Genomic DNA, 7,519 nt, shown 5'->3' on the forward strand with positions numbered 1-7,519 from the left:
AATCTGGAGTTTGGAAGAAACATCTGAGCTAGAGACATAAACTAGGATGTTATCAACATGTAGCTATATGCACTTATTTAAAGCCATGGAACTGGATAAGATCATCCATGTGGTGAATATATAAAGAGAAGATATATAAAGTGTATAAAGGCTGAGTAACGGTGCCCATCATCTTAACATTAAGAATTGAGGGAATAGTGGAGGAAACTGCAGAGAAGACAAAGGAATAATAAATAGCCAGTAATAGGAGGAAAACCAAGAAAGTGCTGTGTTTCAGGGGACTTCTATGCTGATTTCTACTGCTCCTTATCTGCACAATATCCCCTGCTACAAACTTCACTAGACCCGAACATCAAAGTTGACTTCCCCAGCTCCCTGAGACTGCTGTTTTCTTCTCGAGCTTCACCACCTTATGCTGTGATCTATAAAGTGGTCCAAGGGGAAAAATGGGGACTATCATTGGCCTCAACTCATATAATTTCTCTCTCTCCACAATTACATATATGTGCTGTATACTGGGCAAGGTTTGAAAACAATTGTCTCTTACGTGTACTTTAGTTTTATAGTCATTTTAAGCAGAAGAGTTAGTCTGGGAAAAGTAACATCATCATGGCTAGAAGCAGAAATCTTCACAGTCTAGTATACTTTAAAAGCATGAATAGCTCCATAAGAGGAGATATTAAAGTAGTTCATGAAAACAGGAAGGAAATAAGCCAAGGCCTTCTATTTAATTTTGATTTATTTTATTTCAATTTTTGGTGGAGTCCTTCCTCTAAGATGCCTACATTCTTTTATCTATATTACAAACTATAATTTATAGATTATGTAAATAAAACAAAATGTCACATCAGTAAACTTTGTCCATTTTATTGAATTTTACTTATTACCTTATTCTTAATGAAAGCTAGGTTTTCATGTAATCTTTAAGGGTACATCAAAAGTCAAACGTATTCAGCCAGAGCCAGTCAGAATATAATTTATTTTAAAGAGTTAACTTCAATTCAAAGAGATTAGTATATGACATTTACCTTCAGTCTAAGGGAAAAAAATTTATGTCTGAAGAAATACTTAAAGGGAGTGTTGAATTGACTTACTATCTACACGTTACATAGAGAGAATTTTGGAAATTAATTTCTTCTCTTCCACCTCAAGAATGGAAGTTTATTATAGGAACTAACTTGCATAGGGTGTTGGATCTTATTTAGTATTCCTCTAATTTTCAATAGAGGAAAATGAACTTATATTTATGGAGTATCTACTACGTGCCAACAATTTTATGTACATGGCTTAACTACTTATATTAATTCTATAGTAACTAATTTGCAAGATCAAAACTAGTAGTTGGTATAGATGATGTACAAAACTTCCATTTGAGCCCTGAAATGCCTTTCATATCAATTATGCTTCACTGAAAGGATTTAGAAATCAATTTTATATTTGCTTTTTTAAAAAGTGAATTAAAGGGATGTGGAAGAAAATAAAAATTTTTTTACAGCATTGAGTGTAAATGTCTCTATTAGCTCACTAAGTGCTAATCCCTTTAAGATCCAGGATTGTGTATATTTTTACTAACTTCTAAGTACTTATGGGTGTGCTATCTAACCCTCAGTTAATATGTATTCATTATTAACAAAACATATAATTTTCTAAGATTATGCTGGTATCACTATAATTGCTGTTTGAATGTTTTCTAGAAGTACCCATTTGTAGTATGAACAAAGGAGGATAGCTTTTAAGTAACCCTAATTATATTCCATACTAGCATAACATAAGCTAAGTCATAAGCAAAAACATACTGGTGTAAACAATAGGGCCAGTGTTAAACTCTGAATTTATGGAAGATGACACATTTTCATCCCTAATCATTTTTTTTAGCAGTTGTACAATTGAACCTCATATGGCTGTCCAAGACTATCTGAACTAGTATAGGCCACATGTGTCCTGATATACAAAAAAGAGGAATTGTTAAAATATGTTGGGAAATGTCTTTGTACTAGAACTTTATTTTACACACATTTTCTTCGGCATCATTTACTTGAGAAAGTATTGAGGATCTGCCAAAAACTTCTGTTTATGTAAGTTGTATCTACTGATATTACCGCATTTGAAATTAAAACTGAAATTTTTACATTTATGAAGATTTATCTTAAAATATCTGTATTGACATTAAAACATATTATAAAATTATATTTGTTGAAATAATGTATGAAAAATAAATACATTTTAATAAAAAGTATTTTTTAAAGTAAAAGTTTAGTTAGAAGAGTGACTTTTTAAATGTGTCTTTTCAAATGTTGTTAATATCTGGCTTATAAGAAGACAGCCGGATACTAATATCCGCTTTTGTATTTAATACATTGCAACATGCTGTTTTAGTATATAAAGAAAATCCAGTCACACCGAGATAAATAGTTGAAAATAGAGACGTATTTGTAAATGTTTCAGATAATTGTGAATATTATTTTTGATGATATACCCAGACTTGGCAAGTGGTAGTCCTTAAAAGTTAGTCACAATCTTGAATCTGAAATCATGTTAATGAACTTATACTTTGCTATATAAAAATCTATTGGTTTTTTTGTAGTCTGAATAAATATTTTACCTGAGAATGGTTTTGATCATTTGAAAAATGTTGGTATACCTAATTAGACAGATAATCCAAATGTTGATGCATTTCATTATACAATATTAAAATAATCACATTTGTTAATATCACCATTTGATCTCAAAAGAAAATATTCTAAGTACTGTCATGTTGAATTGTAAAATGTTGCCTTAATTTTAAAAAGATCTTTTGACTAATTAGAATATCCCAAAGACAGAATTCATTCTGACAGATTCAAGTTTTTCAAAATCCTAATTTTTGCTTGAAATTTTGAATTTTATCTTTCCCATAAATATTTGTTTTTCTTGAAATGATAAGCTCCTTTTGTTCATTAAAAAAAGTCCATCAAATACCCAAGTGTGAATAACCATATTTTTCTGTTAGTCAGTCATTCTTTTATGTAAAAATAATGTTCCAGGAAAGAAGGGGCAAGTTCACATCCTAATTTAAACTATCAGTGTACAAATTCTTTTCCTTATGACAACTATAATATTTGAAAGGAAAAGTTCTTGCTTTCTGCATATTCCTCATTTTGTCACACCATGGACTGTGCACCATCAGTACAAACGTCAACAGAGTGCAAAGGCTAAATACTGTCTTAGTATTATAAGGAAAATAGTTGCCACCGAATGCACTCCTTGCAAGAGTCTTAGGGAGGCCCAAGGATTTGTGGGCCATACTTTGTGAACTGCTGTGTTAGATGATGCACCAAGACCTTCCCAGGCTTTATCGCATGTCAGGTTTACGGGAAATCTATAAGGTAGAAGTTGGAATTTTTTTGCATTTTATACGTTTTCTTTTATTTTACAGATAGAAGTACTATACTGTATTTAGAAATATTCAGTAACTTACTCTAACAAGGCTCTCCCAGGATAAGACATGAATTTTACTACATAAGCTATGGTTTCATTTTCAGATAATCAATAATTAAATCAAACATTTTACTATTGATTATTTTCTGTGCATGGTGTTTATATATTTTTTAAGAGTTTATTACCTTGGTGCTTGTATTTTACAAACTCAATTTTCCTGTATTACACAATACTCTCAGTTTAATCTCTCTTCCCACCCATACCACCTGCCTAATTCCATGCAAAAATTTTCTCTTTCAATGCATCACTCCACCAACCTGGACATTTTTATTTCTGTTGCCATTGAGGTCTTGAAGATGTAATAGACAGAAAAAAATGTTTATGATTTCCTTCTGTATATTCTAAAATTTACTCTACATAATTTTTTACATCACCAGCACTTTCAACATTTTGTTTCCAGAAATGTATGTTACTTATTAGTAAATATCACATAATTTGTGTATATTATAAAAAAATTAATGATTTTCTGTATAAGACAAAGCATTTGTACTAAATTGTAACTCAGTTTGGACAAGATAATAGTTGCCCAATTGACCACTTAGCTCTTGGGCAAATGACAGTGAAGAACACAGGATAGCAGTAGAAATGCCTGTGGCCACAAAAGGCTGAGTTGCGATGTTGTTTTGGTGATTCCAGATGGAGATTATTATCCTCATAGTTGTATAGTTGAATATGAACATGTACATGCATGCTCAGAACATTTCAGGGTTCATTATAATTACATTTCTGACAGTAAAGCATGATGTTTTTTGCCCTGTTGATCTCACAGGTGGATATAATAGCCAGTCAGCCTGTGTTTGCATTGTTACTCTTATTAAATAAAAACTTCTTATTAAATACAAAATACTACCTAAAGATTATCCGGCTTGAGGTTTCTTTGTTTTTCTAAATGAAGGTTAAAAATGCTTACCTGATAGAGTAATTGTGATAATTAAATAAGCTAGTGAATGCAAATTGATAATTATAGTGCCTGAGATATATAACCAATCAAAAAAGTTTAAACTAAAAATACTGTTTTTGCTTTAACTTTCTGGAATTTAGTGATTATACTGAGGTTTTATAAATTATATTTATGACATAACTGTCCTCAAATACATTATGGTCTGTATCTGGATGTATAACTATTAGGTAGATATTTCAAAAAGGAAATTTTTGCCTTAATTTTAAAAAGACCTTTTGACTAATTAGAATATCCCAAAGACAGAATTCTCCAAACTGCTTGAGCAGATCTTAGATGATCCTTTGTCTGGTAACTGTTAAAAAAACATTCAGAGTCATTAAGTAGTTATTGTTCCTTTTCAATTATATATTTGTTTCTCTCCAAATCTAAGGTTCTATGACATTATATTCAATATTCACATGTGGGAATTTAAGATTAAATTATGTAATATAATTATATTCTCTATCCCATTGCTTTGAGTTTGGGGTGAATATCGCCAGTATAAGGTTGGAAATCAGCACATTTGAAAAACAAGATATTTCCTACATCATATAGGAGACAATCTAGACTAAAAATATTTGGATATACAAGACATATTATATATGTACTTTTGTATTACATTACGTAATTTACTATAGTACATTTTGAATAAGTGAAAAGTTGTCATTCTTAATTCAAACATGGTTTTATTTTCCCATTAACACAATGTTTTAAAAAAAGCAAAGTCTTTAATGGGTGAATAAAAAGCGCTTTTATATTTTCATGACTTTAAGGCAAATACCTGTCCATAAAATGAAGAAGACTCAGTAAAAATAGAAGCTACAAGAGTATCCCTTCTGAATGACTATCATTTCAGATAACAAAGTTATCACAGTACAACTATTGCCATTTGGGGACAGCTACATTTTAAAAGTCACACTTTTAACAAAAGAATACTGTTTTCTTTTACTAGTGCCAATGAATTAATGGAAATAAAATCTCATCAGTACTCCCTCCACTGTTTGGAGGCTGTGCAGGACCATCTGCTGATAAAAGAGACACAACCCTGCCCGAAATATTCAGGGTTTCCATTCACATCCGTTTGCCTTTTAGTATCAGCTGAATTATCTTTGAGCAGGTCCCTTGGGAATCTTGTTCTCTGATCATTCCCTGTGTATTCTTCCCAATCTGTCTGCTCCCTCTCTGATCGCCTCTTTCTGAACCCACCTCTGAGACCATTATTCCAGTCCCCTTGAGGACAAGTCACTGAAACCACATTTCTGATTTTTGACCTCAGAGGCAAATAAGGACCTTTATATTCTTCAGAAAGGAGCAATAAATATATGTTCTTGCATACATGGACCATCTGGCAAACTTGCTATGAGTTAGAGTTGAAAACTGTATCATCTACACCAGTGGTAAATATGTAATAAACAAGGCAAATGTGGATAAAGCCCACCCCATCACACAGGTGCCTTCAGCCCACAGGTCAATGCCAGTCTCTGTGACTGCCTTGCTTTGTGAACTTGGACAAACAGTCTAATCTGCTCTGGTACTTTTTATTTAACTTGTGTAAATTCAGTATTTCTTTTCTCCACATAGGTATGTCATAAAAATAGCAAAATGGTTTTAAAAATATATTATTTTGAGCTTCCCGAAATAAGTGAATTATTTTAACTGGATATATTAATAAATACATGTGTCCATCCCTGTGTATAAAAGTTAATCCCTGGTTAAGTACAGCATTAATTATATTCATGGCCATCACTAATATATTATTATTTATAAAGTATATTTATGTACAAGTGACCAGAAACATGAATGGCATTATAATTAACAATGGACTTACTCAAATATCACTATTTATAGTAATTAATAATGACTGAGCTCGTACTGCACATCAGACAGTGTTCCAGGGGCTTTACTTATATTAACTCATGTACACAAACAATAAAATGCAGAGGTAAGTTCTGTTAGTACCCTTCCTGTTTTAAAGATGATAAAATTGATTCATGAGTAGGACAAGTCATTTTTTCAAAGTCACACAGTTGGCAAATTTGAACAAGATAATTTGACTCCATAGATTCCACTTATTACCACCATGATACACATTCTCTCTAAACACAAAGGGAAAATTGTAGGAGCGGTACATAATGGATCCATCCTAGAATCAGAGTTGCCAGGCAAAGAGGAGGGTATAAAGCTCAATGTGATTTACTTTTATTTCAAAGCACGAATCAAGTGACTCAATATTGCCATTAAATTCATTCAGTCCCTTGGTTATAATATGTTTCAAAGTCTCCACAGAATAATAGCACTGTCAGCCACTTTAAAAAGTCATAAAATAAAATTCCAGTTTATTAACAAGGAAGATGAGATGCAGAGAAATGAAGAGCCTTGATCAAAGTCACAGTGTCACTAAAGAGCTTAATTGACCTGCCACACACCCATTTCCAAAAGTCTCCTGATTCTAGCCCCTTACTTCTTTTACCTACCTCACTCATTGATGTTCTGTAGAATCTCTGATCATAATCAGGAGGAGCGCTTCCTCCCACAGAATCACAAGATAGTAGTTATTGATTTAGGATCAGGAACAATATTTTAACCTTAAAATACCGTCCAGTCCTACTTCATTTTGTACCATCATTCTTCTAACCAAAATAGTTTAGCCTAACTACACACAACTTAGGAAGGTCTTTAAAGCAGTATTATGCCCCTTTCATTTCTCTCATCACAGACTCCTGACATTCATCCCTTGATCGTGTATGACTGTCTGATCTGAGGGCTATGACAGCTAAATTGCTGCAAATTCTAGTGAGTGATACCACCAACATGGCTCATTCCATTTCATACTTCAAGAAATATTGTTTAACCAAAATAAAAATAATAAAATAATTTTAAAAGGCAAAATACGTGAATTGAAATATCTTAAATTCACTGATTGTTGAGAAAAAAGTTATTCAGTAAAGCAACCATCAGAAAATCAGCCAAAAACTTTAATTAAAGCAATCAGAGACTACCACTTCATTTTGCCATATGTTGAGTAGGTTTTTTAAAACTTACAATTAAAAAAAAAATGCACTGAGAGTCTTAAATAGTACTTAGAGTGAGAAAAGAATATGT

The sequence above is a fragment of the Mandrillus leucophaeus genome, unplaced genomic scaffold (genome assembly GCF_000951045.1).
Source record: "Mandrillus leucophaeus isolate KB7577 unplaced genomic scaffold, Mleu.le_1.0 Scaffold965, whole genome shotgun sequence".
Taxonomy (NCBI): Eukaryota; Metazoa; Chordata; class Mammalia; order Primates; family Cercopithecidae; genus Mandrillus; species Mandrillus leucophaeus.